Source organism: Arachis ipaensis, chromosome B3 (assembly GCF_059453495.1).
Source record: "Arachis ipaensis isolate K30076 ecotype BB chromosome B3, ASM5945349v1, whole genome shotgun sequence".
NCBI classification, from domain to species: domain Eukaryota; kingdom Viridiplantae; phylum Streptophyta; class Magnoliopsida; order Fabales; family Fabaceae; genus Arachis; species Arachis ipaensis.
In genome coordinates this window covers 97353533-97370630 of record NC_142438.1, presented here as the reverse complement: position 1 = coordinate 97370630, position 17098 = coordinate 97353533, and the positions used below count along the sequence as shown (strand labels likewise).

The window sequence follows — 17098 nt, the reverse complement described above, 5'->3', positions numbered from 1 at the left end:
CTAACATCTCATCTCACATCTCAACCCTCCTCACAGTTGTGTTTCTTCCATTATATTACATTCTTTGTCTCCCCATCTTCTTCCACTCACAAAGGGATCCCTATACTGTGGTATAAAGGATCCATATTATTATTATTATTTTTTCTGTGCCCTCTTCTTTGTCATATGAGCAGGAGCAAGGACAAGAACATTCTTGTTGAAGTAGATCCAGAACCTGAAAGGACTCTGAAAAGGAAACTAAGAGAAGCTAAAATACAACAATCCAGAGATAACCTTTCAGAAATTTTCGAACAGGAAGAGGAGATGGCAGCCGAAAATAATAATAATGTAAGGAAGATGCTTGGTGACTTTGCTGCACCTAATTCCAATTTACATGGAAGAAGCATCTCCATTCCTGCCATTGGAGCAAACAACTTTGAGCTAAAACCTCAATTAGTTTCTCTGATGCAGCAGAACTGCAAGTTTCATGGACTTCCATCTGAAGATCCTTTTCAGTTCTTAACTGAATTCTTGCAGGTATGTGATACTGTTAAGACTAATAGAGTAGATCTTGAAGTCTACAGGCTCATGCTTTTCCCTTTTGCTGTAAGAGACAGAGCTAGATTATGGTTGGATTCTCAACCCAAAGACAGCCTGAACTCTTGGGATAAGCTGGTCACGGCTTTCTTAGCCAAGTACTTTCCTCCTCAAAAGCTGAGCAAGCTTAGAGCTGATGTTCAAACCTTCAGACAGAAAGAAGGTGAATCCCTCTATGAAGCTTGGGAAAGATACAAACAGTTGACCAAAAAGTGTCCTTCTGACATGCTTTCAGAATGGACCATCCTGGATATATTCTATGATGGTTTATCTGAGCTATCAAAAATGTCACTGGACACTTCTGCAGGTGGATCCATTCACCTAAAGAAAACGCCTGCAGAAGCTCAAGAACTCATTGACATGGTTGCTAATAACCAGTTCATGTACACTTCTGAAAGGAATCCTATGAGTAATGGGACGCCTATGAAGAAGGGAGTTCTTGAAGTTGATACTCTGAATGCCATATTGGCTCAGAATAAAATATTGACTCAGCAAGTTAATATGATCTCTCAGAGTCTGCATGGAATGCAAGCTGCATCCAACAGTACTCAAGAGGCTTCTTATGAAGAAGAAGCTTATGATCCTGAGAACCCTGCAATAGCAGAGGTGAATTACTTAGGTGAACCTTATGGAAACACCTATAACTCATCATGGAGAAATCTTCCAAATTTCTCATGGAAGGATCAAAAGCCTCAACATGGCTTTAATAATGGTGGAAGAAACAGGTTTAACAATAATAAACCTTTTCCATCATCCACTCAGCAACAGACAGAGAACTCTGAAAAAAATGCTTCTAATTTAGCAAATCTAGTCTCTGATCTATCTAAGGCCACTGTGAGTTTCATGAATGAAACCAGGTCTTCCATTAGAAATTTGGAAGCACAAGTGGTCCAGCTGAGTAAAAGGATCACTGAAATCCCTCCAAGTACTCTCCCAAGCAATACAGAAGAGAATCCAAAAGGAGAGTGCAAGGCCATTGACATAAGCACCATGGCCGAACCCAAAGAGGGAGAGGAAGACGCAAATCCCAAGGAGGAAGACCTCCTGGGACATCCAGTGATCAATAAGGAGCTTCCCTCTGAGGAACCAAAGGAATCTGAGACTCATCTAGAGACCATAGAGATTCCTTGAACCTCCTTATGCCCTTCATGAGCTCTGATGAGTATTCCTCTTCTGAAGAGAATGAGGATGTTACTGAAGAGCAAACTGCCAAGTTTCTTGGTGCAATCATGAAGCTAAATGCCAAATTATTTGGCATTGATACTTGGGAAGTTGAACCTCCCTTGTTCATTAATGAACTAAGTGATCTGGATCAACTGACATTGCCTCAGAAGAGACAGGATCCTGGGAAGTTCATAATACCTTGTACCATAGGCACCATGATCTTTAAGGCTCTGTGTGACCTTGGTTCAGGAATAAACCTCATGCCCCTCTCTGTAATAGAGAAACTGGGAATCTATGGGGTGCAAGCTGCTAAAATCTCATTAGAGATGGCAAACAATTCAAGAAAACAGGCATATGGACAAGTAGAGGACGTGTTAGTAAAGGTTGAAGGCCTTTACATCCCTGCTGATTTCATAGTCCTGGATACTGGAAAGGAAGAGGATGAATCCATCATCTTAGGAAGACCTTTCCTGGCCACAGCAAGAGCTGTGATTGATGTTGACAGAGGTGAACTAGTCCTTCAATGGAATGAGGACTCCCTTGTATTTAAAACTCAAGGATCTTCCTCTGCAACCATGGAGAGGAAGCATGAAAAGCTTCTCTCAAAGCAGAGTCAACCCAAGCCCCTACAGTCAAACTCTAAGTTTGGTGTTGAACTCCCATATCCAAACTCTAAGTTTGGTGTTGAAGAGTTTCAACAATGCTCTGAACATCTGTAAGGCTCCATGAAAGCCCACTGTCAAGCTATTGACATTAAAGAAGCGCTTGTTGGGAGGCAACCCAATTTTTATTTATCTAACTATATTTTTCTTAGTTATATGTCTTTGTAGGTTCATGACCATGTGGAGTCACAAAATAAATATAAAAATTGAAAACGGAATCAAAAACAGCAGAAGAAAAATCACACCCTGGAGGAGCATCTGTCTGGCGTTCAGCGCCAGAACAGAGCATGGTTCTGGCGCTGAACTCCCAAAATGGGCAGCTTCTGGGCGCTGAACACCAGAACAGGCATGGTTCTGGCGTTCAACGCCAGAAATGGCACACAAATGGGCGTTGAACGCCCAAAATGGCCACCAACCTGGCGCTGAACGCCCAGAGTTGTGTGCAAAGGCATTTTTACATGCCTAATGGGTGCAGGGATGTAAATCCTTGAACACCTCAGGATCTGTGAACCCCACAGGATCTACTAAGGATCTGTAGACCCCACAGGATCCACTCAAGATCTGTGGACCCCACAGGATCCCCACCTACCTCCATTCACTTCTTCTCACCACTTTCTTTCACACAACCCCATAAACACTCTTCCCCATCACCTCTTCACCACTCACATCCATCCACTCTTCCCCATAAACCTACCTCATAAACTCCACCTACCTTCAAAAATTCAAAACCAATTTTCCACCCAAACCCACCCATATGGCCGAACCTTAACCCCCCCTCCCTTCCCTATATAAAGCCCTCCATTCTTCATCAAATTCACACAACACACCCCTCTACACCCTTCTTGGCCGAAACACTCCCCATTCTCCCTCTCCTCCATTTCTTCTTCTTCTTCATCTATTCATTCTTCTATTGCTCGAGGGCGAGCAAAATTCTAAGTTTGGTGTGGTAAAAGCATAAGCTTTTTGTTTTTCCATTACCATTGATGGCACCTAAGACCGGAGAATCCTCTAGAAAGGGGAAAGGGAAGACAAGCTTCCACATCCGAGTCATGGGAGATGGAAAGGTTCATCTCCAAAGCCCATCAAGACCACTTCTATGATGTTGTGGCCAAGAAGAAGGTGATCCCTGAGGTCCCTTTCAAACTCAAAAGAAATGAGTATCCGGAGATCCGACATGAAATTCAAAGAAAAGGTTGGAAAGTTCTAACAAATCCCATCCAACAAGTCGGCATCCTAATGGTTCAAGAGTTCTATGCTAATACATGGATCACCAAGAACCATGATCAAAGTAAGAACCCGGATCCAAAGAACTATGTTACAATGGTTCGGGGGAAATACTTAGATTTTAGTCCGGAGAATGTGAGGTTGGCGTTCAACTTGCCAAACATGGAAGAGAACGCACGCCCCTACACAAGGTTGGACCAAGTCCTTATGGACATATGTGTAGAAGGAGCTCAATGGAAGATTGACTCCAAAGGCAAGCCGGTTCAACTAAGAAGATTGGACCTCAAGCCTGTAGCTAGAGGATGGTTGGAGTTCATTCAATGCTCAATCATTCCCACTAGCAACCGGTGTGAAGTTACTATAGACCGGGCCATCATGATCCATAGCATCATGATTAGAGAAGAGGTGGAAGTTCATGAGATTATACCTCAAGAACTCTACAAGGTGGCTGACAAGTCCTCCACGATGGCAAGGTTAGCCTTTCCTCACCTCATTTGCCACCTATGCAATTCAGCTGGGATTGACATAGAGGGAGATATCCTCATTAAAGAGGACAAGCCCATCACTAAGAAAAAGATGGAGCAAGCAAGAGAAGCCATTCATGGAGCTCAAGAGGCGTATGAAGATCATCACCATGAGATCCCGGAGATGCCTCAAATGCACTTTCCTCCACAAAACTATTGGGAGCAAATCAACACCTCCCTAGGAGAACTGAGTTCCAATATGGGACAACTAAGGGTGGAACATCAAGAGCACTCCATCATGCTTCATGAAATAAGAGAAGATCAAAAAGCAATGAGGGAGGAGCAACAAAGACAAGGAAGAGACATAGAAGAGCTCAAGGACATCATTGGTTCCTCAAGAAGGAAATGCCACCATCACTAAGGTGGATTCATTCCTTGTTCTTATTTCTTCTGTTTTTCGTTTTCTATGTTATGTGTTTATCTATGTTTGTGTCTTCATTACATGATCATTAGTAGTTAGTAACTATGTCTTAAAGTTATGAATGTCCTATGAATCCATCACCTCTCTTAAAATGAAAAATGTTTTAATTCAAAAGAACAAGAAGTACATGAGTTTTGAATTTATCCTTGAACTTAGCTTAATTATATTGATGTGGTGACAATGCTTCTTGTTTTCTGAATGAATGCCTGAACAGTGCATATGTCTTTTGAAGTTGTTGTTCATAAATGTTAAATATGTTGGCTCTTGAAAGAATGATGACTAGGAGACATGTTATTTGATAATCTGAAAAATCATAAAAATGATTCTTGAAGCAAGAAAAAGCAGCAAAGAACAAAGCTTGCAGAAAAAAAAATATAAATAGGCGAAAAAAAAATAAGAAAAAGAAAAAGCAAGCAGAAAAAGCCAAAGCTCTTAAAACCAAGAGGCAAGAGCAAAAAGCCAATAACCCTTAAAACCAAAAGGCAAGGGAAATAAAAAGGATCCCAAGGCTTTGAGCATCAGTGGATAGGAGGGCCTAAAGGAATAAAATCCTGGCCTAAGCGGCTAAACCAAGCTGTCCCTAACCATGTGCTTGTGGCGTGAAGGTGTCAAGTGAAAACTTGAGACTGAGCGGTTAAAGTCAAGGTCCAAAGCAAAAAAAGAGTGTGCTTAAGAACCCTGGACACCTCTAATTGGGGACTTTAGCAAAGCTGAGTCACAATCTGAGAAGGTTCACCCAGTTATGTGTCTGTGGCATTTATGTATCCGGTGGTAATACTGGAAAACAAAGTGCTTAGGGCCACAGCCAAGACTCATAAAGAAGCTGTGTTCAAGAATCATCATACTGAACTAGGAGAATCAATAACACTATCTGAACTCTGAGTTCCTATAGATGCCAATCATTCTGAACCTCAATGGATAAAGTGAGATGCCAAAACTATTCAAGAGGCAAAAAGCTATAAGTCCCGCTCATATGATTGAAGCTCTGTTTCATTGATAGTTTGGAATTTGTAGTATATTCTCTTCTTTTTATCCTATTTGATTTTCAGTTGCTTGGGGACAAGCAACAATTTAAGTTTGGTGTTGTGATGAGCGGATAATTTATACGCTTTTTGACATTATTTTTAGTATGTTTTTAGTAGGATCTAGTTACTTTTAGGGATGTTTTCATTAGTTTTTATGTTAAATTCACATTTCTGGACTTTACTATGAGTTTGTGTGTTTTTCTGTGATTTCAGGTATTTTCTGGCAGAAATTGAGGGACTTGAGCAAAAATCAGATTCAGAGGTTGAAGAAGGACTGCTGATGCTGTTGGATTCTGACCTCCCTGCACTCAAAGTGGATTTTCTGGAGCTACAGAACTCGAAATGGCGCGCTTCTAATTGCGTTGGAAAGTAGACTTCCAGGGCGTTCCAGCAATATATAATAGTCCATACTTTGGCCAAAAATAGATAATGTAAACTGGCGTTCAACGCCAGCTTTCTGCCCAAATCTGGCGTCCAGCGCCAGAAAAGGAGCCAAAACCAGAGTTGAACGCCCAAACTGGCACAAAAACTGGCGTTCAACTCCAAGAAGGACCTCTACACGTGCAACACTCAAGCTCAGCCCAAGCACACACCAAGTGGGCCCCGGAAGTGGATTTATGCATCAATTACTTACTCATGTAAACCCTAGTAGCTAGTTTATTATAAATAGGACATTTCACTATTGTATTAGACGTCTTTTTGACCATCTTTGGTCTCAGTTTTAATCCATTGTTCATCTTTGGATTACCTTATGATCTATTGATCACGTTATGGGGGCTGGCCTCTCGGCCATGCCTGGACCTTTCACTTATGTATTTTTAACGGTAGAGTTTCTACACTCCATAAAATGGCATATGAATTTGAAAATAGGAAAAAAGACTCCCTAATACAATAGTAAAGAGTTCTATTTATCCTAAACTAGTTACTAGGGTTACAAAATTGAGTAAATGATGCAGAAAATCACTTCCGGGCCCACTTGGTGTGTGCTTGGGCTGAGCATTGAAGCTTTCACGTGCAGAGGTCTTTTTTGGAGTTAAATACCAATTTGTAACCTGTTTCTGGCGTTTAACTCTGCTTTGCAACCTGTTTCTGGCATTTAACTCCAAAATAGGGCAGAGAGCTGGCGTTGAACGCCAGTTTGCGTCATCTAAACTCGGGTAAAGTATGGACTATTATATATTGCTGGAAAGCCCTGGATGTCTTCTTTCCAATGCAATTGAGAGCGCACCATTTAAACTTCTGCAGCTCCAGAAACTCCACTTTGAGTGCAGGGAGGTCAGAATCCAACAGCATCTGCAGTCCTTCTTCAGCATCTGTATCTGATTTTTGCTCAAGTCCCTCAATTTCAGCCAGAAATTACCTGAAATCACAGAAAAACACACAAACTCATAGTAAAGTACAGAAATGTAATTTTTATTTAAAAACTAATAAAAATATACAAAAAACTAACTAAATCATATTGAAAACTATGTAAAAATAATGCCCAAAGGCGTATAAATTATCCGCTCATCACAACACCAAACTTAAATTGTTGCTTGTCCCCAAGCAACTGAAAATAAAATAGGATAAAAAGAAGAAAACATACTATAAATTCCAAAATATCAATGAAACTTAGCTCCAATCAAATGAGCGGGACTAGTAGCTTTTTGCCTCTTGAATAATTTTGGCATCTCACTTTATCCCTTGAAGTTCAGAATGATTGGCATCTATAGGAACTTAGAATTCAGATAGTTTTATTGATTCTCCTAGTTCAATATGTTGATTCTTGAACACAGCTACTTTATGAGTCTTGCCGTGGCCCTAAGAACTTTGTTTTCCAGTATTACCACCGTATACATAAATGCCACAGACACATAACTGGTGAACCTTTTCAGATTGTGACTTAGCTTTGCTAGAGTCCCCAATTAGAGGTGTCCAGGGTTCTTAAGCACAGTCTTCTTTTGCTTTTGGACCTCGACTTTAACCGCTCAGTCTCAAGTTTTCACTTGACACCTTCACGCTACAAGCACATGGTTAGGGACAGCTTGGTTTAGCCGCTTAGGCCAGGATTTTATTCCTTTAGGCCCTCCTATCCACTGATGCTCAAAGCCTTGGATCCTTTTTATTACCCTTTCCTTTTGGTTTAAAGAGCTTTTGGCTTTTTCTGCTTGCTTTTTCTTTTTCTTTTTTTTCGCATTTTCTCTTTTTTTTTTTTGCATTTTTTTTCTATAAGCTTTGTTCTTCACTGCTTTTTCTTGCTTCAAGAATCATTTTTATGATTTTTCAGATAATCAGATAACATGTCTCATTTTTCATCATTCTTTCAAGAGCCAACATATTTAACATTCATAAACAACAATTTCAAAAGACATGTTCAAGCATTCATTCAGAAAACAAAAAGTATTGTCACCACATCAAAATAATTAAACTAATTTCAAGGATGAATTCGAAACCATGTGCTTCTTGTTCTTTTGTAATTAAAATATTTTTCATTTAAGAGAGGTGATGGATTCATAGGACATTCATAACTTTAAGGCATAGACACTTAAATACTAATGATCATGTATTAAGACACAAACATAAACATAAAGCATAGTAAATGAAAAATAGGAAAATAAGAACAAGGAGATTAAGGAACGGGTCCACCTTAGTGAGGGTGGCGTCTTCCTCTTCTTGAAGAACCAATGATGCTCTTGAGCTCCTCTATGTCTCTTCCTTGTCTTTGTTGCTTCTCCTTTATAGCTCTTTGATCTTCTCTAATTTCATGGAGGATGATGGAGTGCTCTTGGTGTTCCACCATTAGTTGTCCCATGTTGGAACTTAGTTCTCCTAGGGAGGTGTTGATTTGCTCCCAATAGTTTTGTGGAGGAAAGTGCATCCCCTGAGGTATCTCAGGGATTTCATGGTGAGGAACATCCTCATGCTCTTGTTGAGGTCCATGATCTCTTGTTTGCTCCATCCTTTTCTTAGTGATGGGCTTGTCCTCTTCAATGAGGATGTCTCCCTCTATGTCAATTCCAGCCGAATTGTAGAGGTGGCAAATGAGGTGAGGAAAGGCTAACCTTGCCAAAGTAGAAGACTTGTCAGCCACCTTGTAGAGTTCTTGAGGTATAATTTCATGAACTTCCACTTCCTCCCCAATCATGATACTATGGATCATGATAGCCCGGTCTATAGTAACTTCAGACCGGTTGCTAGTAGGAATGATTGAGCGTTGAATAAACTCCAACCATCCTCTAGTTACAGGCTTAAGGTCTAGTCTTCTCAATTGAACTGGCTTGTCTCTTGAGTCAACTTTCCATTGAGCTCCTTCCACACATATGTCCATGAGGACTTGGTCCAACCTTTGATCAAAGTTGACCCTTCTAGTGTACGGGCGTGCGTTTTCTTCCATCATTGACAAGTTGAACGCCAGCCTTACATTTTTCGGTCTGAAATCTAAGTATTTCCCCTGAACCATGGTAAGCCAATGCTTTGGATTCAGGTTCACACTTTGATCATGGTTCCTAGTGATCCATGCGTTTACATAGAATTCTTGAACCATTAAGATCCTGACTTGTTGAATGGGGTTAATGAGAACTTCCCAACCTCTTCTTCGGATCTTATGTCGGATCTCCGGATACTCATTCTTTTTTAGCTTGAAAGGAACCTCCGGGATCACTTTCTTCTTGGCCACAACTTCATAGAAGTGGTCTTGATGGACCTTTGAGATGAATCTCTCCATCTCCCATGACTCAGAGGTGGAAGCAATTGCCTTCCCTTTCCTCTTTCTTGAGGTTTCTCTGGCCTTAGGTGCCATTGATGGTTATGGAAAAACAAAAAGCGATGCTTTTACCACACCAAACTTAAAATGTTTGCTCGTCCCCGAGCAAAAGAAGAAAGAAAGAAGGAGAAGAAGAAAGAGAATAGAGGAGAGGGAGAGAGGTGTGTATTCGGCCAAGGGGAAGAAGAGAGGGTTGTGTTGTGTGAAAATGAAGAAGGAATGAGGGGTTTATATAGGAGTGGGAGGAGGTTTAGGGTTCGGCCATTAGGGTTGGGTTTGGGAGGGAAAAGAGTTTAAATTTTGGAGGTAGGTGGGGTTTATGAGGAAGAGAGGATGGATGTGAGTGGTGAAGAGGTGATGGGGAAGAGTGATTGAGGTGATTGGTGAAGGGTATTTGGGAAAAAGAGTTATAAAAAGAGGAGAAAAGAAAAGGTGGGAATCCTGTGGGGTCAAGGACTTAACATCCCTGCTCCAACTAGGCATGTAAAACGCCCTTAGCATGCATGTCTGGCGTTAAATGGCAGCTTGCTGCTTGTTTCTGGCGTTTAACGCCACTTCCATGCTCTGTTCTGGTGTTAAACGCCAGTCTGGTGCTTGTTTCTGGCGTTTAACGCCAGCTTGATGTTTTTTTCTGGCGTTAAATGCCAGTTTGATGCTTCTTACTGGTGTTTAAACGCTAGTAAGTTCTTCCTCCAGGGTGAGCTGTTTTTAAAGCTATTTTTCATTTTGTTTTTGATTTTTCCGTAGTTTTTGTGACTCCACATGATCATCAACCTAAAAAAACATAAAATAACAATAGGAAACAAACATAAATAATTAAATAAAATTGGGTTGCCTCCCAACAAGCGCTTCTTTAATGTCAATAACTTGACAGTGAGCTCTCATGGAGCCTCACAGATAATCAGAGCAAGGTTGGGAACTCCCAACACCAAACTTAGAGTTTGAATGTGGGGGTTCAACACCAAATTTAGAGTTTGGTTTTGGCCTCCCAACACCAAACTTAGAGTTTGACTGTGGGGGCTTTGGTTGACTCTGCAGTGAGAAAAGCTTTTCATGCTTACTCTCCATGGTTACTGGTGTGCAGAAATTGTGACGGTTCATTCCTTGGTAACGACGCTAAAAACTTAATACGTACGTTCATAATCTTAGTTCTTTGTTATAACTTCGCACAACTAACCAGCAAGTGCACTGGGTCGTCCAAGTAATAAACCTTATGTGAGTAAGGGTCGATCCCACGGAGATTGTCGGCTTGAAGCAAGCTATGGTCATCTTGCAAATCTCAGTCAGGCAGATTCATATAGTTATGGATATTTGATAATTAAAATAAAATTAAAATATAAATAAAACGTAAATTAAAGATAGAGATACTTATGTAATTCATTGGTGAGAGTTTCAGATAAGCGTATGAAGATGCTTTTTCCTCCTGAACCTTTGCTTTCCTATTGTCTTCATCCAATCATTCATACTCCTTTCTATGGCAAGCTGTATGTTAGACGTCACCGTTGTCAATGGCTACATCCTGTCCTCTCAGTGAAAATGGTCCAATGCACTGTCATTGCATGGCTAATCATCTGTCGGTTCTCGATCATACTGGAATAGGATCCATTAATCCTTTTGCGTCTGTCACTACGCCCAGCACTCGCGAGTTTGAAGCTTGTCGCAGCCATCCCTTCCCAGATCCTACTCGGAATACCACAGACAAGGTTTAAAATTTTCGGATCTCAAGAATGGCCATTCATGGATTCTAACTTATACCACGAAGACTCTAATTAAGGAATCCCAGAGATATTCATTCAATCTAAGGTAGAACGGAAGTGGTTGTCAGGTACGCGTTCATAGGTTGGGAATGATGATGACTGTCACGATCATCACATTCATATTGAAGTGCGAATGAATATCTTAGAATCGGAATAAGCTTGAATTGAATAGAAAAACAATAGTACTTTGTATTAATTCATGAGGAACAGCAGAGCTCCACACCTTAATCTATGGTGTGTAGAAACTCTACCGTTGAAAATACATAAGAACAAGGTCCAGGAATAGCCGAGTGGCCAGCCCCCATAAAGGTCTAAGATAGCATAAAACTAATCAAAGATGTCTAATACAATAGTAAAAGGTCCTATTTATATCAGACTAGTTACTAGGGTTTACAGAAATGAGTAAATGATGCAGAAATCCACTTCTGGGGCCACTTGGTGTGTGCTTGGGCTGAGCATTGAGCTTTACACGTGTAGAGGTGATGCACGGAAAACTTGTCTCGCAACAAATCTTCCTTCGGCAAGTGTACCGAATTGTCGTCAAGTAAAACTCACAATAGAGTGAGGTCGAATCCCACAGAGATTAACGGATTAAGCAATCAATAGTTAATTGATTATCCTAGTTAGACGGTTCAGATTTGGATGATGAGCAGCACGAATTGTAAATTGATAGAAAAGTAAAGAAAGCAATAAAGTGCAGAAAAGTAAAATGGCAAGAAAAGTAAATGTAAGAACTAAAAATAAAATGAACATTGGGATCAAGAGATGTTGCAATCCTCCGGATCAAGTTCATTTTCATCTCTTCCTCAATCAATGCACTCATTGATCTCCTTGGCAGTCTTAATTGATTGAATTACAAATTCAATCTCTCAAATCTTGATCAATAGCCAATTCCTTGGTCAATTGCTCATGAGAAGAGATGAAGTATGGTCACTGATTATACCACATGCATTTCCCAAATCAAGTATTGAGAGGGTTATAGTCACATACCCATCCAAACCCAATTTGGTCCAGCATGAGAAAGCATTTCTAGCTTGATCTCTTCATTCCTCTTCCAAGGTTCAGAAGAGATCCAAGTATGAATAGTTTCTTTTCCAAGATAACTACCCAATTGGATGAAGATCGAAAGCTTTCAAGTAAAATCAAGAGAAAAGAAAGAAGAATGAAGAAGAATAAGAACTACACTTAATCCATTGAATCACAATAGAGCTCTCTAACCCAATATAAAGAGTTAGTTGATCATTGCTCTACCAAAATAGAAAAGAAAGAAAGTGCAGAAGAGTAAAGATGAAGATAAAAACTGAAATTGAAAATTTAACATTCATACATGAAAATTACAACTAAAATGAAACTACTCCTAAGGAAGAAAAGAAGAGAAAAGAAAGAAGAGTGGTTGAGGGGAGGGGTCCGAAGACCCACTCCCCTTGGAGTGTGCCAATTCACAGAAGTTTGAATTGGTCTTCACTCTCTCCCCCTTCCTTCAATTCTCCAGAATTCCAGAATGACTTGAATGTAAAAACTAAGGCCTTTATATAGGCTCTCCTAAATTACCAAATGAAATTAAAAGCAAATTACACTTAAATGAAAATTCCTATTCTAGATGCTTCTTGTGCCCTTGGTTGACAATTGTGGGCGTGCTTGCTTGAGCTTTGAAGTGGACTTGAGAGAGAAGTGAGTTAAGTTGAGGTCCAAGTACTAAAGTTAGTGCTAAAGTTAGCCACACTAATTCTACAAGTGTGGCGTTAGTGCTAAAGTTATTGTGGCTAACGTTGCACTTGCTGCCCAGTTGGTGTTTTTGGGGCTTAAAAGATGCCTCTTGTTTGTGCTCAAATTTCATGCCCACTATAAAGTATTATATATCGTTGGAAAGCTCTGAATGTTAGCCTTCTAACGTAACTGGAATCACCTCAATTGGACCTCTGTAGATCAAGTTATGCTCCTTTAAAGTGGACATGGTCGCTGGCATATATGCCAACGTTACTGGAAATGTTGATTGCCAATAACGCTAGCGATCAGGGCTTCATTATTGCCAGTTTCTGAAGCTCAAACTTAGTGTTCACCCCATACTATTATATATTGTTGGAAATCCCTGGATGTCTACTTTCCAATGCCTTTGGAAGCGCATCATTTGGAGCTCTACAACTCGAGTTACACTTCTCGGAAGGTGAAGAGGTCAGTTGACCTTAATACAGGTTGATACCATGTTCATCATTGCACTTTCGGGGCAGGTTTTCTCCCTCAAATTTAGTGTCAACCATGTAGTGTCATATATGCTTGGAAAGCTCTGGAATCCTACTTTCTAATTCCACTAGAATCATATCATTTGGAGCTTTGTGGCTCAAATTATGCGTGTTTGAAGAAGACATGGTCAGGCTGCCAGGTGCCACGTTAACTTCCACTTTAACTAAGTTAACGTGGGAGTTAACGTGGCTCATGGTGGCATGTGTGGCTCCTTCCAACGTTAGTGACAATGTTGGGTGTCACTAACGTTGGCGATCACCTTCTTTTTTTTCACGTTAGCTTCCACGTTAACTAGGTTAACATGGGAGTCAACGTGGCTCATTGGGGGCTTGTGTTCTTCCAACGTTAGTGACAATGTTGGGTGTCACTAACGTTGTCGACCACTTTGTTCCTTCACATTAGCTTCCATGTTAACTAGGTTAATGTGGGAGTTAATGTGGCTTAATGTGCTTTGGCCAACGTTAGTGACAATGTTGAGTGTCACTAACGTTGGCTTCCCCCCTTCCTTCTTAACGTTAGAGGCCACGTTAACTAGGTTAACGTGGACTCTAACGTGGCCACTCATGAGCTTGGTCCAATGTTAGTGATAATGTTAAGGGTCACTAACGTTGGCTCCATTTTCTCTCTTCAAAGTTAATGCCACTAAATTTTCTCACTAACGTTGGGGCTTTCCTTCCTTCCACGTTAGTGCCCATGTTAGTGTAACTAACGTAGCCACTAACGTGGCTTCTTCTCTTCTTCTTTTGTCTTGAAATCAATCAAACAAAGTGCATCAAAGTCATGCTCTTAATTATGGTATAATGCATCATCCAATTTATCATATAATTCATGCAAAATTCTCATGAAATCATGTAAAGTGCACAATGTATGCTTGAATCAAGATGTAAGTGAATATCAACCCAAAACTAGCTTATTTTCCAAGAAAATGCATGAAACTACCTTAAAAACAGTAAAGAAAAGGTCAATGAAACTGGCCAAAATGCCCTGGCATCAAGAGGCTTCTCTTGGAGTTGAACGCCAGTTTGTAACCTATTTCTGGCGTTTAACTCCACTTTGCAACCTGTTTCTGGCGTTTAACTCCAGAATGCAACATGGAACTGGCGTTGAACGCCGGTTTGTGTCATCTAAACTCGGATAAAGTATGGACTATTATATATTGCTGGAAAGCCCTAGATGTCTACTTTTCAACGCAATTGAGAGCGCGCCATTTAGAGTTCTGTAGCTCCAGAAAATCTACTTTGAGTGCAGGGAGGTCAGAATCCAGCAGCATCTGCAGTCATTCTTCAACTTCTGAATCTGATTTTTGCTCAAGTCCCTCAATTTCAGCCAGAAAATACCTAAAATCACAGAAAAATACACAAACTCATAGTAAAGTCTAGAAATGTGATTTTTTATTAAAAACTAATAAAAATCTACTAAAAACTATCTAAATCATACTAAACACTATGTAAAAATAATGCCAAAAACCGTATAAATTATCCGCTCATCAGTTACAGAAGGAGATCCTCGAGTTTTAAACACAAGGTTGTCCTCATTCAGTTGAATGACCAACTCTCCTCTGTCCACATCAATCACAGCTCTTGCTGTGGCTAGGAAGGGTCTTCCAAGGATGATGGATTCATCCTCATCCTTCCCAGTGTCTAGGATTATGAAATCAGCAGGGATGTAAAGGCCTTCAACCTTTACTAACATGTCCTCTAGTAGTCCATAAGCCTGTTTTCTTGAGTTGTCTGCCATCTCTAATGAGATTCTGGCAGCTTGCACCTCAAAGATCCCAAGTTTCTCCATTACAGAGAGTGGCATTAAGTTTATTCCTGACCCCAGGTCACACAGAGCCTTCTCAAAGGTCATGGTGCCTATGTTACAGGGAATTAGGAATTTACCAGGATCCTATTTCTTTTGAGGTAATTTCTGCCTAACCAATGCATTTAGTTCATTGGTGAGCAAGGGAGGTTCATCTTCCCAAGTCTCATTACCAAATAATTTGGCATTCAGCTTCATGATTGCACCAAGGTACTTAGTAACTTGCTCTTCAGTAATGTCTTTATCCTCTTCAGAGGAAGAATACTCATCAGATCTCATGAAGGGCAGAAGGAGGTTCAATGGAATCTCTATGGTCTCTAGATGAGCCTCAGATTCCTTTGATTCCTCAAAGGAAAACTCCTTATTTGTCACTCAGCGTTCCAGGAGGTCTTCCTCACTAGGATTCACGTCCCTCTCCTCCCTTGTAGGTTTGGCCATGATGGTCAAATCAATGGCCTTGCACTCTCTCTTTGGATTTTCTTCTGTATTGCTTGGGAGAGTACTAGGAGGAGTTTCAGTGACTCTTTTACTCAGCTGGCCCACTTGTGCCTCTAAATTTCTGATGGAGGACCTTGTTTCATTCATGAAACTTAGAGTGGCCTTAGATAGATCAGAGACTATATTTGCTAAGCTAGATGGATTCTGCTCAGAATTCTCTATCTATTGCTGAGTGGATGATGGAAAAGGCTTGCTATTGCTAAACCTATTTCTTCCACCATTATTAAAGCTTTGTTGAGGCTTTTGTTGATCCTTCCATGAGAAATTTAGATGATTTCTCCATGAGGGATTATAGGTATTTCCATAGGGTTCCCCCATGTAATTCACCTCTGCTATTGCAGGGTTCTCAGGATCATAAGCTTCTTCTTTAGAAGATGCCTCTTGAGTACTGTTGGATGCAGCTTGCAATCCATTCAGACTCTGAGAAATCATATTGAATTACTGAGTCAATATTTTATTCTGAGCCAATATGGCATTCAGAGTATCAATTTCAAGAACTCCCTTCCTCTGAGGCATCCCATTACTCACAGGATTCCTTTTAGAAGTGTACATGAACCGGTTATTTGCAACCATGTCAATGAGTTCCTGAGCTTCTGTAGGCGTTTTCTTTAGGTGAATGGATCCACCTGCAGAATGGTCCAATGACATCTTAGATAATTCAGACAGACCATCATAGAATATATCCAGGATGGTCCATTCTGAAAGCATGTCAGAAGGACACTTTTTGGCCAGTTGCTTGTATCTCTCCCAAGCTTCATAGAAGGATTCACCTTCTTTCTGTCTAAAGGTTTAAACATCCACTCTAAGCTTACTAAGCTTTTGAGGAGGAAAGAACTTGGCTAAGAAAGCCGTGACCAACTTATCCCAAGAGTTCAGGCTATCTTTAGGTTGAGAGTCCAACCATATTCTAGCTTTGTCTCTTACAGCAAACGGGAAAAGGATCATAGATTTGCAAGAATTCAGTTAAGAACTGAAAAGGATCTTCTGATGGAAGTCCATAAAACTTGCAGTTCTGTTGTATCAGAGAAACTAATTGAGGTTTTAGCTCAAAATTGTTTGCTCCAATGGTAGGGATTGAGATGCTTCTTCCATGTAAGTTGGAATTTGGTGCAGTGAAGTCACCAAGCATCTTCCTTGCATTATTATTATTTTCGGCCATGTCTCCTTCTTTTTCGAAAATTTCTGTCAGATTTTCTCCAGTGAGTTGTGCTTTAGCTTCCCTTAGCTTCCTCTTCAGAGTCCTTTCAGGTTCAGGATCAGCTTCAACAAGAATGCTCTTATCCTTGTTCTTGCTCATATGAAAAAGAAGAGAACAGAAAATATGGAATCCTTTATGTCACAGTACATAGATTCCATTATGTGAGTAGAAGAAGAAAAGAAATTCGAACACAGAAAGAGGGAGAGGGTTCAAATTTTAAGAAGTAGAGAAGTGTTAGTAGATAAATAAAATAATTAGAAAGA

The 17098-nt window shown here is 40.3% G+C and overlaps 2 non-coding genes across 2 annotated transcripts; one reads left to right on the top strand and one right to left on the bottom strand.

Annotated features, from left to right (window-relative positions):
• Positions 1–699: 699 nt before the first annotated feature.
• Positions 700–807, bottom strand: LOC148571701 (small nucleolar RNA R71). The gene has a single exon (XR_015908169.1). It is a non-coding gene; the product is annotated as a small nucleolar RNA R71 (small nucleolar RNA).
• Positions 808–16339: 15532 nt separating this feature from the next.
• LOC148571700 (small nucleolar RNA R71) lies at positions 16340–16447 on the top strand. The gene has a single exon (XR_015909054.1). It is a non-coding gene; the product is annotated as a small nucleolar RNA R71 (small nucleolar RNA).
• The last annotated feature ends 651 nt before the right edge of the window (positions 16448–17098 follow it).